The 17,014-nt window shown below is 47.9% G+C and overlaps 1 pseudogene; it reads right to left on the reverse strand.

Annotated features, from left to right (window-relative positions):
• Nucleotides 1–13,411: 13,411 nt before the first annotated feature.
• Nucleotides 13,412–13,976, reverse strand: LOC119808243 (annotated as a pseudogene).
• Between the last annotated feature and the right edge of the window lie 3,038 nt (nucleotides 13,977–17,014).

The following is a 17,014-nucleotide window of genomic DNA, read 5'->3' on the forward strand; positions in this document are numbered from 1 at the left end:
AGTGGCCTAGCGTTGCCTTCTGATCTTCAGGCACTTTGTTTATTAAAATACAAATAAATATCATTACACTAGTCTTCTTGTGCATGTGCATAATGTTTTGGATTCTCAGGAATATTGTAGAGTTTGCTCCTTTCCCTTCTTCCCTCCTTCCCTCTTCTACCCCCCCCCCCCCCGCGCTTTTTTAAGACAGGGTCTCTTGCTAGCCCAGACTATCCAGGGTGGCTTTGAACTCAAGATCCTCTGCTGCGGCCTCTCAAGTGTTAGACTATAGGCCTACTGACTCTATGACAGAGATTTTTAAAGGATCACAGGGACATGCTATTTTTTAGTTATTCAGTTTAAATTTAGTCAACCGTCAACACAAGCCATTCGGCAGTGCCTCAGGTGCTTTTGGTGTTAAGATATTTGGTGCTTGTCATATTCTAGGGACACACTGTTAGCACCGGGTGGGGCTGGAAGAAAAGTTCTTTTTTAGTAGGGTCTTTACCCTCAGGGCCTAACCCCCTTTACTTTCCTGTGTACTCAACTCTCCCACATCGACTGTGGTCCACATTTTCATCCAGCAGCATGTAGTCTTTGGTTATTTCCCCTTTGTCACCCATGGCTTTTTAACATAATCTACCAATTTATGTGTGAGGCTTTTAACATAATCTACCAATTTATGTGTGAGGCTTTTAACATAATCTACCAATTTATTCACCATAATCTACCAATTCACTAGCACCTACCAAACTTACAGTATTCTAATTATTTTTTTTTCATTTTTCAGCTTCGTTTAAACTGGAATATTTCAAGGAAAAAGTTTTACCTAGTGACTATTTATCTAACTTTGTTGAAGAAAGAAAGGACCAATGTCTGCTCCTATTGTTTATTAGCTTCCTTAGTAATAAATTGATTTCCCAGGAGCCTAGGAATTTTTAGTTTTATTTCATTTTACTTTATTTTAATATGATTATGATTATGGATTTAAAGCTTCACTGAGATTTTCTAGGTGTCCTGGGAGGATCTTGGTCTGAATTACACCATTTTGTTCTTATTCCAGATGGAAGATCTGTAATTTTTTATTACACGCACATTTGTTTAATACCTCTCTGTTAGAAATCCTCAACCTGATGATTGACATGAGAAGGCTTGGCTATAAGACCAGAAGAAAGAAGCACAGTGGTGGAAACCTGAATAGCTCCTGTGACCTGACTTGTCCTGAGAGTGCCCACCACGGCAGCTTTGTCATCCCTGATATGCAGCTAGTCTTGTGTGAGGCTTCGTGTGAGATCTTTAACTCAGTCGCACCAGCAGGTAGGGGAGAGGGGAGTCACCTGTAGACGGACAGGTGACCAGATGAGGGATGCCACATAGGGCATTCAGCCTCTCCAGTCCCCAGTGCCACCTATATAGCCAGTGGCGTGTCTCTTATGTGACTATAAACCCAGCAAGTTGGCCATCACGATTCACCATCACAGCAATGACCCAGTACTGTGGTGCATGGTACACAGTCAACTCCTTTGTTCATACACGCTGCCTAAAATATCTAATTCTGATGTGAAGACTCATGTTTTTACAGCAGTGTCTTTGGAGTTAGGAAGGGATAGGAGATCCTATGAGAAGTGAGGCATTGTTTAACTGCTTAGGAAGTACCACCAGGAAAGGAAGAGAAAGCAATCATTCATATTTTTTCAGGGTGACAACACAAATTTTATACTAGGGGAGAGAATACATACAATGCATCCTAGAGACTGTTAGGATTAGAAAGTTATGTGCCCCCACCCCCACAAAGTGTTCCACATGCATTGGAACACTTGGTTCCCAGAAAGTACTGTTATTTTGGAAGGTTAGGGAACCTTTGGGAGGTGGAGACTAGCTAGAAAAAGCAGGTCACTGGGTAGTGGGCCCTGCTTCCTACCCACATCCTGCTCCACAGAGAGGTGATCAGACAGCCTCACACACCTGCTGCCACAGCTGGGAGAGCCTCACACACCTGCTGCCACAGCTGGGAGAACCTCACACACTTGCTGCCACAGCTGAGAGGGCCTCACACACCTGCTGCCACAGCTGGAAGAGCCTCACACATCTGCTGCCACAGCTGGGAGAGCTCCACACACCTGCTGCCATGGCAGGAAGAGCCTCTCCTGCCACCATGACTTCCCTGCTATGATGGGAATTGTATAAAAATAACTACAAACTGTAAGTCAAAATAACTTCTACCTCCCTTGAATTGCTTTTTTTCAGGTATCTGATCTCAGTGATGGGAAAGTAACAAACAGATATTAAGGAATTTGGAACTATTTCTAGTTTGAAGTCATTAGCGCACAAGGGGACAGGAGACAAACAAATATTGACATTCTCCTTTCAGAACTTCTGGTCAATTTGGGTGGCTCTTGATGCTGTATGTGATTACCGTGGACTTGTCAACCAGAAACCTTAGTCTACTACAAAGAAGGTGGCCATTGTTTTGAATTTTCCTTAATTGTTAGCTTCAATTAGCTGTCCACCATAATAGTAATCTACAAATTAGACAGCTTGCAGAAGCAAACAGCATTGTTTAATTTTCCTAGGGGTGTGCTCAACTTAACCTACTAGAGTCACTGAGAAGGCTCAGGAAATGGTCTACCTTTGGTTGGACTGTGGGCACATCTGTGGAGGATTGTTGTCTTGATTGTTACTTTATATAGGAAGTCTGAACCCACTGTGGGCAGTACTATTCCCTGGGTAGCATCATTCCCTGGGCAGCACCGTCCCCTGGGCAGCACCATCCCCTACACAGCACCATTTCCAGTCCAGTATAAGAGAGGATGAAGTAAGCTGAGAGAGCAAACAAGCAAGGATTCGTGTGTTTTGTTTATTCTGTTTCTGGTCTTCATTGTGGATGTGATGTTTCAAGCTCCTGCCTTGACTGCTCCACAGTCACGGACCATAAGCTGGGTAACCCCTTTCTTCTATTTGTCACCTTCTCTCAGGGTGTTGTGTCACAGATGAGAAAAGAGCTATGCTGTCAGAGCTGATTGAGACTCAACTCTGAGGGGTGATCTGGCATTGTCTTTATTAAGGTGTCCCACAGAAGGTATCAAGCAAAAAGGATTCTACTACCTCAGTCTGTTTGGCCTGTAATAACAAAACGCCTTCAGCTAGATAACCCATGAATAACAAGGGATTTGCTGCTCACCTCTCTGAAGGCTGGAAAACTGACGTTGATGCCAGTAGGTGCTGGCTCTGTGAAGAACCCACTTCCCCAGCAGCTGTCTTCTGCCGTGTCTTAACTGGTTGGTGGAGCCAGTGAGACAGCCTTGTGCACTCTTTTGTGTAAGAACATTAATCCGGTGGGGGGGGGATGTCAGTCAATAAAGTACTTGTGCAAGCATGGGCCTGAAAAAACCCAGGAGTGGGGCTCATGCTTGTAATCCCAGTGCTGGAGAGGCAGAGGGGCAGGATCTCTGGGTCTCACTGGATGAATCAGTGAGCTTCAGGTTAAGTGAGAGACATTGTTTCAAATAATAAGGTGGAGAGAAATTGAAGAAGACAGCTATCTGCACACACACACACACACACACACACACACATACACCACCACCACCACCACCACCACTAACTCCGTTTGTGAGAGCTTTGCTCTGAGGATCTGCCAATCCTATAGGTCCCACTGCCTCATGGGGAGGAGACGATTTTCACATATGAATGGAGGAGCATAAATATTCAGTGTCTCCTCCATGGAAATTCCAGCTCAGTCCATCCATGTGGACAGTGTGTGGTTGACCTTGCACCTCTAACCAGGCTAGAAGCCCCCGCAAAGCCCCACAACCCACCTGCTTGGGTGCCAATGACCCAGGAAAAGGACTTTCCCAGTGTAGCTGCTTTCCAGTGAGCCAAGCCTGCGTTAGTTGAGGTCTTGTGCTCAATTTGTTAGGGGTTAATTACTTCTGGGGTTCTGCTCGGCTTTGGAGTAAGGAAAGCAGGCGAGAGGAAGGGACAGGAACGGGTGATCTCCAGCTCTTCTTCTCCAGCTTGGAAGCCCTTACCCAGCCCCTGCAGCAGGGGGTGATCCCTAGAGAGTGCAGACATTGCCCCTCATTCAGATATAGAGAGGCCGAGGGGCTCCCAGTGAGCGCTGTCCTGGAGGAAAAGCCAGGTGTGAAGGCAACAAGCCACATCCGGGGCTCAGGTGATTCACACACCATGAAAACCACTTCTGGGGATATTCTGCTAACTCAGCAGACAGGAGTGGTTAGCTTGGTCCCCAGGTTCCTGCCAGAGTTGGACAGGTCAGCCTGATGTCACCCATGGAAGCCAGAAAGAAAGCCACAGGCATCTCAGGATTTTGGGTTGCACCGCAGTAAGTGTGTGGGGCAGTGGTGGGGGTGCACATGTGCTCTGAGGGTCTCCCTTGACAGCTGGCAGGGAGCTGTTTCCAATACTTCCCCTACATGTGGCCTGGCCTGCTGTGAGCCACTGCTCCACAGGTAGGGCAGAGCAGGAGGCTTGCCTCAGGCAAACACTTGGGGAGCCTCTTGGCATCTGGGTGTTCTGTGGTTTTTTTCCCGCGGGGGGGGGGGGTGAGAAACACTCTGAAAACAGGAAGGGAAGAAACCCATTTTCCCTCACATTTCTTCCCATATCCACACACAACCCAGCCCTGTAACCTAAAACCTGGATGCCATGGCGATAAAAAGATAAGACTCCCTTTTTCCACAGGGAACAACCTGGGGAAGACACTTTCGACTCTACAGCTACTGAGGGATGCTCACCTAGTGGGTTATTCTAAGCATGGCATGACCTGGAAGATCATATCTTCTCAAACAGAAACAGGCATGCAGGACAATGGCTGTCTCAAAAAGAGTCGGCTGAGGTGAACCATGGCAGGAAGTGCAGGTGTTGTGGTTGATGACATGGGGGAGATCAGGTGACCAACAGACTGACCATGATGTCTGGGAGTCAGACTGCCACTTGCTTGAGAGACTTGGGAAAGGTTGGTCCTTGCTTTCAGTCAGTCATGAACTAGCAAATCTAAAGCAAACGTGTTTCCCAGATCATGGAAAAGGTTGAAGGTGCCCAGTATTTGGATGCACACCGGGGGTTAATGAGTGTTTGTGGAGTGTTTTGAGATGCAGTTATATGGCACAGAGCCAAAAACAAGGCTGGCCTGTTTGGGTTGGCAGTGCAAAAGTTAAGTGCGCTCTCCTAATTAACACCCTATTAGCATGGTTGCTCAAGAGCTTGTTTTTCCCCTCCTCTCCTCTAAGGTCCAGCATACCTGACTATGAAGTAAGCAGCTTCCCTTTAATCCAAACCCAGCCAACAATGAGATCTGCTACCACCAGGGCATGCCAGGAAATTGCCAGCCCATCAGGTGACTGTTTGGAGAGCCCAGGACAAAGGATCTCCAGTTTCCAGATCAGAGCGCCCCAGAATCCTGAGCTTAGTTCCCCGTGGAATCTTGCAGGAGGAGGGCACCATCTGCTGGCCAGAAGGCAGGGAGAACAGAATCAGAGCGAACAAGCCAAGCTCAAGGGGTTTGGGGAATGGTAGCTCAGCGGGTAGAGGGCTTGCCTGGTGTGAAGCCCTAGGTTCAAGCCCTAGTCCTGGGGAGGTGAAGAAGAAAGGCTCGGAGGGAATGTGTGAGGGCCACTTTCATCTCTTTTGATAATTTTAAGTTTTTAAGTTATTTCTTATTTATGAGTATGAATGTTTTGCCTGCGTGGATACAAATGCACTGTTTGTGTGTTTGGTGTCCACAGAGGCCATAAGGTGGCACCAGAATCCCTAGAACTGGAGTTACAGACAATTGTGAACTGTCATAGGGAATCGAACCTGAGTCCTTTGGAAAAGCAGCAAATGTTCTTAATCACTGAGCCATCTCTCCAGCCCTCACCCCATTTCTATGAATGGTAATAGAATTAAATTTCATTATTATGAGAATATAAATTATATAAATTATTTTTTTACATTTATTTTATGTGCGTGCACATGAACATGCATGTATGTGGTGCATTATGGAATATATGTAAGTCAGAGGATGACTTGTGGGAGTTGACTCTATTATGTGGGTTCTGCGGACCAAACATATCATCAAATTTGGCAGCAAGTGCTTTTACCTGCTGAGCTAACTCACCAGCACCAAATATACAGCTTGTATAGACCTCTGATACACTGTCTACCTGGAATAGTTTGGAAAGAGAACACAGAAGTCACTTCTGCAGCTAACAACCTGTCAGCAGGTGATGATGTCCCCTGGTTGGCATCTCCATTTTCATCCCACTCCACCTACCAGATGGATCTTTCCTCATGGAGTGAAGTTCCAGGACAGCCAGGGATACACAGAGAAACCCTATCTTGAAAAACAAAAATTAAAACAAAAAAATTTATGCTTGCCTTTATTTTCACCAACATTTGGTTTAGTGGCTTGAAAACATTTTTGGGGGTACACTGTCACTCCTAAGAGACTAAGAAGTCACTGGTGTAACTGTAAAGATAGGTACAATCCACTATGTAAGAGCTGGCCATGTCTAGACAATAAATATATAATAGCCAACTGTCAACGTTAGCCAAGCTGTGCACCAATAAGTTAGCCTCTAAATCAAACTGTCACAGCTGGGTGTGAAATGTCCCCAACATTGTGTAATATTTAAACATGTAGTCTCGTGCTGTTTTGTGGAACCTTTGGGGCAGGAGGCCTGGCTGCCGGAGGTGGTCACTGAAGGTGGGCCTTTGAGGGTTATAGGCCAGTTCTACTTCTGTTCTGACCCTTGCTCCCTTATCTGCAAGATTCAAGCAAACCAAGCCTGCTGTAAGCTCTCAGCACGCCAGCTGCCATGCATTCTCCATGATGAAGGATTGTGCCCTCTGAAGTGTGAATCAAATATCAACCTTTCCTCCCCAAATAGCTGCTTCTGTAAGGTACTTAGTCGAGAAAAGCAGCTGATACACAATGCATCCTCACCCAGTCAATGAGGGAGGCATGGAGGTGAGCCACACCGGTATCTGAGGGGAAAGTGTGCGAGGTAGAGGGTGTGGCAAAGCACAGGTACCGTGGATGCTGTGACATGGTGAGGAAGGACCGGGAGGCTAGAGTGTGCCGAGCAGTATGAACAAGTACCATCCGGCCTGGGACAAGCAGGGCAGCCCTGAGCCCAAGCCGGTGCACATCAACCTGCCCAGCCTGCCCAGCCTGCCTAGCCTGCAGAAACCAATCACTGTGGCTGTCAGTGGCTGGTTGTAAAGTCACTGAAATTTTAAGACTCTTGACTGTGTATTGCTATTGGGGTGACAGCTGGCAAGTACATTAGTTCTGTGATTCCATGACACTTCTGCTGAGTTCAGGTTCAGTCTCCTGGACCCACATGCTAGAAGGAATGAACCAATTTCCCCAAGTTTTCTGACTTCACCCACAAGCTGTGGCACATATGCACCCCAACTTGCAAAAACAGTCAATCGATCATCAATCAATTAAATGTATCACTTGCTAGGGACAGTGAATGACAATATACTTCCTACAATGTATGATGCTTCTGAGATCAAAAGAAAGCACTCTTAATTATGCGAGGACACAGATATAGACTAGGGCTGTCTGGGCAAGCGGAGATGTCCGACCAACATAAACAAGGACTGAGAGCTAAATTCCGACTTAGCAACTCAGGGGGCACTGTTTGTCTGGCCAAAGGTAGTTTTGTTGAGTCAGAGGGCTGAGTTTGGCCAGGTTGGGTTGAATTCAAGAAACAATGGAAGGACTGTGGACAGACCACTCTTTTAGGAGCTTTGCTCTAGGTGTAAGGAAAACAACAGCTAAGGAAGATAAGAAAGCAACATTTGGTAATTTTTGATTGACGATATTATATAAATATTAGCTAATGTGAAGGAACGATCGAGAAAACATGAACAAGTGACAATGAAGTTGGAGTTGCCCAGCACGTCCTGGGGAAGGAGAGGGGACCGGGATCTGATGGACAAACAAGGCTGCTAGCCGGAGCCGCTCCTCAGATCATGGCCAGCATCCCAGATCAGGAAGGAGGCAGCCACACACAAGGTGGGTGGGTGTCATGGCAGGGCTGGTGAAGGCTGTCAGCTGACAGTGAGCTGGCAGCAGAAGAAGGGGCATTGTAACCACTGTCCAGGAGGTTTGAAAATCATCATCTAGGGAGATAGAAGAAGATTGCCCTAGCATTGTAAATCTAAAATGGTGTTCACAGAGGAGATGCCACTTCCACTTAAGAAGTAGAGGAGTGGGAGCCAGGGATGCTGCTCGGTTGGTCAAGAGCTTGACTAGACTAGGTGGTACCCTGGGCTCTATCCCCAGCACCCAGAAACCTGCCCATAATTCCAGAGAAAGACCCTCGGAGAGAGGTGTCTATCGAGGAGTCCTCCACCCAAGAACCAGAACCAATCCACTGGATGCAAAAGCACGAGGCAGTTTATTGGATACACAGGTGCCTGTGGAACATGCTGGGCTGAGGGCACATCATGTATTTATAGGGATTTAGGAGTTACATAAGAGGCTGACTAGCAACAAGCATTTCATTGGCTCTCAAATTGGCGGGCTTAGCTCACCCTGGGGATGGCCTCATGTCTATTCTCGAATTTCCCTGAAAAACCATAAAGACAGATAAAACACCCTGCAGCAAGTTGACAGTTTAGATAGAATGACTTGGGGGTGGAGTATTCCCTCTCCTTAGCCTAGTCAGTGAGTCTGCAACCCATAGATATCCAGTTTTAGCGTCGGCTGAGCCAGGGGGACCAGCTAAATTTCAGCAGAGTTTAACATAATACGTGGGCACGGGGGTCCTTCAAGTATCGGGGGGTCTTTCACCAGCACTTTCAGGGGGTGGATGCAGGAGAATCAGAAGTTCAAGGTCAGGTAAGGCTTTATTTATTTATTTATTTATTATTTATTATTTATTTATTTATGCAATATTCTGTCTGTGTGTATGCTTGCTGGCCAGAAGAGGGCATCAGATCTCATTACAGATGGTTGTGAGCCACCATGTGGTTGCTGGGAATTGAACTCAGGACCTTTGGAAGAGCAGGCAGTGCTCTTAACCTCTGAGCCGTCTCTCCAGCCCTCAGGTAAGGCTATTTAAGGAGTTGGAAGTCAGTCCAGGCAACCAAATCCCTGTCCCAAAACAAAAACTAAACAAAACAAAACAAAAGGGAAGAAAACTATCCCACCCTAAACTGCTGTGCGGCCACAGGTTTTTTTTTTTTTCTTTCTTTCTTGAAATAGAGAGTTGATGCCACAAGGCAATGAGCTGCCTGAATTCCAAAATGAGAGAGAACTTTGAGAGCAGAACTGGGGCTCACTAACCATGTCACCTGTGGCACAGCAGGGGCAGAAGCGAAACCGCAGGCGAAAGAAGAAACTAGCAAAGTGCAGAACCAACTGCCAGCAGCCGCCTGTGGGTCTGGACAGGCAGGCCAGGGTCTGACCCAGGGTGTGAGAGCCCACAGGTTTTCCTCACAGGCTTCCCTCACAGGCTCCTCCCCCAGGTGCCCCCAAGGCTTCCCCCACAGCTTCCCCCACAGGCTCCCGCACAGGCTCCCCCACAGGCTTCTCCCACAGGCTCCCCCACAGGCTCCCCCACAGGCTTCCCCCACAGGCTCCCCCACAGGCTTCTCCCACAGGCTCCCCCACAGGCTCCCCCACAGGCACCCCCACAGGCACCCCCTCACAGACTTCTTCCCCACAGGCTCCCCCCAGGTTTCCCCCAGCTCTTAGGAAAGGCGGAGACTGGAGAAGGGAGAGCTGGAGAAAGGTGGTTCAGGCATGGAAAAGGTCATGGCCGAACAGGAAGAACAGGACACTAGAAATATTTTAAGGGATGGGGGTCAAGAATTCCATCAAAACAGCACAACATATCAAAGCATAGGTTCAGAAAGTTCAGAAACCCCGGAGTGATCTCCACTACCTTTATTTGCTGAGCACAAACCAGATGTCACCGCTCTGCATGAGTTCTAGTTGGTCTTATAAACACACTATCAAAATGTGAACAGGTCCAAGCAAAATCGCACCAGAGGCGTAGCAGGCCTAACTGACAAGGCCAAGATTAAAGAGAAAACCTTTGAAGGGAGTTGCTAGGGAGGAGGGGGGAGGAGGGTGCACCAGAGGCAAAGGGATCAGGTAGGCAGTGGGTCACATCATTCAAATGCTGGCTGAAAACAACTGACCCGCAAGTCTGCATCAGAAAACAACAACAACAACAAAACTACCTTACTAAATGGGGGGCGGGGAGGGGATAAGGCAGAAGACAGATAGAGCAGGACACCTGATGTCCCCCCCCCACACACACACACGTGCAGCACCACACACCTTCCCACACACTATAAATAAGCAAACATAATTTGTAACAGAAACTCGGACTTCTGCAAGAGCAGCACACTCCCTTAAGACTGCAACCACCTCTCCAGCTCCAGGGAAACTCACTTATTTTGTTTGCTTTGTTTTTTGTTCCTTTTAAAAATTAATTAAATGTATTTGCTGATTTTACATCCTGACCGCAGTTTCCTCTCCCTCCTCTCCTCCCATCCCCTCCCCCTACCTCCCTTCTGCCCACCATCCCCAATCCACTCTGTTTCTGTCCAGAAAGGGGCAGGCCTCCCATGGGTGTCAACAAAGCATGGCATGTCAAGTTGAGGAAGGACTAAGCTCCTCCCCCTTGATATTAAGGCTGGGCAAGGCAAGGCAGTAAGAGGACTAGGTTCCCCAAAGCCGGTCAAAGTGTCGGGGGCAGACCCTGCTTCCACCGCTAGGACCACAGGTGGACCAAGCTTCACAGCTGTCGCTCATATGTAGAAGGCCTGGGTGAGTCCTCGGCTTCCAGCTGTCTGTCCATGAGCTCCTATGGGCCCAGGTTAGCTGTTTCTGTGGGTTCCCTTGTGATGATCCTGACCCCCCCCCCCCCCAAGCTGGTACTATCCTTCCTCCCTCTCTTCAACAGGATTCCTGGAGTTTGGCCCAGTGCTTGGCTGTGGATCTCCACATCTGCAAAGAAACCCACTTTTAAAATGAGAGTATCCAATAGAACAGAAAAAAGGATGAAAAGAGATGCACAGAGCAGATGCTGTTCAAAAGAGCTGGTGTCACACAGTGTTCAGTTCCACATAGACATAACTACGGAACATGCGTGCCCCTGACAACATGCTCCGGAAAGCTGCCAACGCTGAAGGAGAAATAGACAAATCCACTAAAAGGCTTTGTAGGCCACTTTCACTATTGACAAACAGACCTGATTGGCAAGAGTGTTCACCTTGACCTCACTGACACAGAACATGGACAAGAACATGCACGTGATCATCTCCAGTGTTCTAGAAACACTTTCTGAGGTAGGTTGTTCCCTAATTTTCTGAGAACTTGCCATACTGATATCCAAAGGGGTTGTACCAGCTTGCACTCCCACCAGCAATGCAGGAGTGTTCCCTTTACCCCACAACCTCTCCAGCATAAGATGTCATGATCTTGGCCATTCTGACAGGTGTAAAATGGAATCTCAGAGTTGTTTTGATTTGCATTTCTCTGATAGCTAAGGATATTGAGGATTTCCTTAAGTGTCTTCCAGGCTTTTAGATTCCTCTGTTGAGAGTTCTCTGTTTAGGTTTGTACCCTATTTTTTTTTATTGGATTATTTGTTCTTTTGATGACCAATTTCTTGAGTTCTTTCAAGACCCAGTAATACTACTTTTGAGTATATACCCAAAGGATGCTCAATCATACCACAAGGACATGTGCTCGACTATGTTCACAGCAGCATTGTTGATCACAGCCAGAACCTGGAAACAACCTAAATGGTCCTTGGCCAAAGAATGGATAAAGAAGATGTGATACATTTACATAATGGAGTACTACATAGCGGGGAAAAATGACATCTTGAAATTTGCAGACAATGGATGACTCTGGAAAACATCATATTGAGGAAGGTAACCCAGACCCAGAAAGACAAATATAATATGTACTCACTCATAAGTGGCTTTTAGACATAAAGCAAACAAACAAACAAAAGACAGCCTACAATTTACAATGCCAGAGAGCCTAGACAACAAAGACCCTAAGAAAGACATACATGGATCTAATGTACATGGAAAGGAGAAAAAGACATGATTTTTCTGAGTAAATTGGGGGCATGGGGATCATGAGAGAGGATAAAAGGGGAGGGAGAAAGAAGGTCACTGATGGGTGGGCCTTGAGGGTATAGCCCACTTCCTGCCTGGTCTCTTCTTCCTGCCCAGCAGAAGGGTGAGGAAAATGTCCCTACTACACTTTCCCACTGCCATGGATCCCCTCCTCTACGCCTTGCCCTCCATGGTGGATGGTATCTCCCCCCTACATCATGAACCCAGACGAACTCTTCCCACTGGGCACTGTATCAGGTGTTTGGTCACAGCCCAGAGGAAAGTCACCAGGCAAGACACAAAGCAGAAACAAAAGCCGTAGGAATGTTGTAGAACCAATGGGCTGGAAGCCTCTGGTGAAGAGAAGTCATACCATACAACAGGAAGAGGAGAGGGCATGTGAGCCGAGAGCTGGCGGCAGTGGAGCACTCCTAGAACTTGGGAGGCGGAGGTAGGTGGATTGCTGTGAGTTCGAGGCCAGCCTGGTCTACAAGAGCTAGATCCAGGACAGGCTCCAAAGCTACAGAGAAACCCTGTCTCGAAAAACAAAAACAAAAAGTGATGGTGGGGGGATGTAGCAAATGTGCACAGGAGCTGCTCTTAGTGGCTGCAGCTGAGGACGGATCCTGTCAGGACCCCAAGGGAAGGCCGGTACAGATGCGGTACAGATGCCTGAATACTAACACACACTTCTGAAAAGCAAGGCTTAGCCCCTCTCCATGGCCACATCTGGGCAGGGAGCCACACAGTGGTCAAGAGACAGACATGGATAGGCATACCATGCAGAGTGAGGTTGGATATTTATTTAGTGGATTATGGAAGTATGGAAGGGAAGGGGGAGAAGGAGAAGAGGAGAGAGAGAGAGAGAGAGAGAGAGAGAGAGAGAGAGAGAGAGAGAGAGAGAGAGGGGGGGGGGGTAAGGGGAGAATGGAGAGAGGTAGAAGCTGCCTCTTCGAGAGGGAGATGTAAAAAAGGAAGAGACTCAGGCTGCAAGCCAAGCAGGAAGGAAGATCTGCCTGCCTCAGTGGTAGGGGGAAGGAGTGGGTGTGGCTTGTCTCTGAAAGAGACAGAACATCATTACAACAAGGACTCCATCAGAACACCAAACACCCTCTAGATGGAGCCTAAATCCAAACAAACATAAGCCAGGATGCTATTACTAGAATCATAAGGATGGGCAGCGGGAAATCACCCTACACCTCTGTCCTAGCACAGTTCAGAACTCCCTGCAAAGGTGCAGGAAGGAAGGGGGGGACAACACACTGTGTACACATTGCACTCAGCAATGGTGTGGGGGTCCCCAGGACCACTGGCCTCCATGGCTCCCCTACTTCCCAGACAGCTGTTCATACAGCTTGGGCACATAGTCGTCCCACTCTGCCTGGTAACATGTGCCTGCCACCTGGGCTCCCAGGTGATACTTCTTGCAGAAGGGAAGGCTGCCACCTTGAACTTGTGCAGGGATCTCCTGACCTGATGCTGAGGATGGGCTCCTCACAGTTCAGTGGCTTGTCCTGTCTGTACATCAGCCAGACATAGCAGTGGAGGCCTGTGCCACTGGGAGGGGCAGAGCCTTCCCAATCTAAGAGGACCTTGCCACTGCTGATGCCATGGCCCTTCATGCTGACCACCCAGAAAATGGTGCCATTCCCTGAATGTGGAGTCCTTCCTGCTGGGAACATCAGGGACGTTGAGGACCAGGGTATAGAGTTTTCCTGGGTCAAGGCCATCCCATAAGATGCTGCTGGGCCTATTTTTAACCTGGGTGGGCATCCGCACTTTGCCCAGTTCATCCACCTCCACCCGTAGCGAACCTGCAGGGCGTGTTGGAGACGAATGTCCACCTCCTGCAGGCTCAGTGGCCTGGGCCACTGGCTGATGAGGGTAGGCATGGCGACGAGGGTGAGGACACACGTGTTGGGAATACCGAGTGCCTTGAACCCAGGACGCTCTTGTTAGTGTTCAGGCATCTGTACTGGCCTGCCCTTAGGGTCCTGACAAGATCCGTCCTCAGCTGCAGCCACTAAGAGCAGCTTCTGTGAACATTCACTGGGGTCCATTTTAAAAGGTGGGTCTCTCCCTTCCTCTCCTTTTCCTTCCCCCTCCCCTCCCTGTCCCTCTTCTGTTACTCTTGTCCCCAGGAACCTCTCTCTGCCCCTTCTCTCTCCTCTTCTGATAAACCTCCACGTGAGTCCTGTTGTGTGGTGTGACTTCTCTCGCGTTATTTTTTACGTTACCACAGCGCTGGTCGGAGCTGCTGGTGTTTGGGTCCCAGGAGTGAAGTGATTACACAGGATGGTCAGAATGGGTGCTTGACATTGGTAATGCTGGTAATGACAAGGTCACGGGTATGGCTCCAGGAAGAGTGAGTGTGAGAGAGCCCAGCTGAAGGGATTCATCTGAAGCGGCCCCACCTTTGCCTTTACAGCAGAGTCACCAGGAGACTGTCTACAGGGAGCCCAGCTGTCCCCTCAGGCTCCCACACAACAGGACTCTTCTTAGGAGACACTGAACTTACATCTGAGGCCCAGAGGATCCCCAGAGTGGGAGCCCTTGAGAGCAAAGTTGTTTGTGTACACATGTGGGGAACCCCAGCCTCAAGCTGGCATGGCCTACCCGCTAACACTGCAGTTCTCTGGCCAGCACACCCCTCACTGGAGAGGGAAGCAGACACTCCCAGACCCTGTGGTGGCTCTGGAGGAGGACCAAAATTGTCCTCTGTCATTACAGATGACGGGACAATCTACAGGGAGGAGCTCAACACCCCGTGAATGAGATGACAGGTGCACAAACACCGTGCATGGAAGGAGGCCTTGCCACACGAGCAAGACGCCTGAAATCCAAGCCTTTGGTTGGGATCCTGTTGAGATGTTGTGAGGATGCAGACAAAAAGAGCACAGTGCCCACAGGTGGCACAGCAGGGAGGTTCATAAGAAAGATTAGAAGAACAGTTAAAAGATTAAGCCAGAAGGATATCCCAGAACATAAGGCATGGGGAGACCCGTGAGAACAGAACAGCTTAAAGAATTGGTTCAGATAATCAGTTATCCAGCAAAGTTCCCCAGCAAGGAGACAGGAAGTGCATCAACTGCACTATGGGAAGCACTTTCCCAGAGATGGAAAATCAGTTTTCCAACTCAGAAAGCCCTGGCTGGAGAGATGGCTGAGGGAGATAAGAAGGTGAGTGTGTGCAACAGAAGCGTGAGGACCCACATTTGCATCCCAGCAACCATGTTAACGCTGGGTGTGGGCACACACACCTGTACCCACAGTGTTGGGGGAAGCAGAGCAGAAAGATCTCACAGGCTTGCTGGCTGCCCACCCAGCCAGAAAGCAGAAAGCTCTAGGTTGGGCGAGAGACCTTGTCTCAAGTGGGTGACGTGGAGAGTGGCAAAACAGACACTCAGCAGTGCCCTCTGGCTTCCACATGCCACACACGCACAGTTCTAACAGTTCTGCCAGTCATAAACATCTTTAACATACGTCTACAGTTGAAACGTAGAGTGTATCTGGAAGCAGAGAGGCAGAAAAACAGACACACACATAGATATTCCTTGAAAATCAGAAGTCAGGTTGATACCAGACCTTATCAGAAACTGGATTCTAGAAGACAGTGGACTTAAACATTTGTTTTTACTTATTATGTGTATGTATGAGTCCCTGTGTGTGTATGTACACATGTGTGGGAGGTCAAAAGAGTGTCTCAGATCCCCCGGAACCTGAATTATAGGCAGTTGTGGGCCACCCAGTGTAGATGCTGGAAAATGAAGTTGGGTCCTCTGCAAGAGCCATATACACTCTTAACTACAAAGCAACCTCTCCAACCCAAGACAATGGATTTAACCCTTTAAGGTTCTAAGGGAACACTGATTTAGAATTCTATATCCTGCTAAACTATCATCATCCACAAAAAATGTCAGGCTAACATACAGTATTTTTTTAGAAGTGTAGAGCAGAGGAAGTGTGGCTTCCACAAGAAGCATCCTTTGGATCTCTGCTCACAGGTAGTATGAGGGAACATGGGCCCCACTCTGTTCCCTATATCCATCAACTCCCAACCAGTGACTGAATGCAGCAGAGATACCCAGATGTGCTCCTGGGATGCACTTGGTGCTCTTGCAGAGGACCTGAGTTTGGTCCCCAGCACCTAGGCTGGGTTTCTCACTAGTATTTGTAACCCAGTGTTCAGGGGATCCAATACCCTCTTCTGGCCTCCAAGGACACCTGCATACACACGATATAAATTTACATGAACATACATACACACACACACACACACACACACACACACACACACACACCAGAAATACACACACAAATTTAAAAACTTTTAAGATGGCATAACAGAAATGAAGAAAAATAGACACTCTGGAAAATAAATGAGAGTGTCATAGGGGATTAAAATGAGAGAATATCAGCCCTAAATTAAAATATTAAAGTATTTAAAAGGGTTAAAGAGAAGATCACTGAAGTGGACGCGGACAGAGGAGGGTCCTCTGCCATGTGTAATTGGATCCCTGAAGATGGAAGCCAGAGCAAAGAGCCATGAGGTGTTTCCTTTGATAAGTGCTTAGACATGGAGCAGAGACACACTTTGCTCTGCCCCTTTTCAGCAACATTTCCCAAGATTCTGAGCATAGTGCAGGATTGATGTAGGTGTGTCTTCTATCTATCTGATGATTTCATTGGTTAATTAATAAAGAAACTGCCTTAGCCAACCCTTAGGTGGGTGGAGTAGACAGAACAGGAAGAAGGAAGTGAGGTAGATGGCTCAGACAATTGCCCCACCTTTCTTCTCTGGGACAGATGCCATGAAGCCAGCCACCAGGTCAGACATGCTGAATCTTTCCCGGTAAGACACCACTTTGTGGTGTTACACAGATTATTCGATATGGGTTAGTTAAGATGTTAGTAAGAGGCTGGAACTAAT

Source organism: Arvicola amphibius, chromosome 2, assembly GCF_903992535.2.
Source record: "Arvicola amphibius chromosome 2, mArvAmp1.2, whole genome shotgun sequence".
Lineage (NCBI taxonomy): Eukaryota > Metazoa > Chordata > Mammalia > Rodentia > Cricetidae > Arvicola > Arvicola amphibius.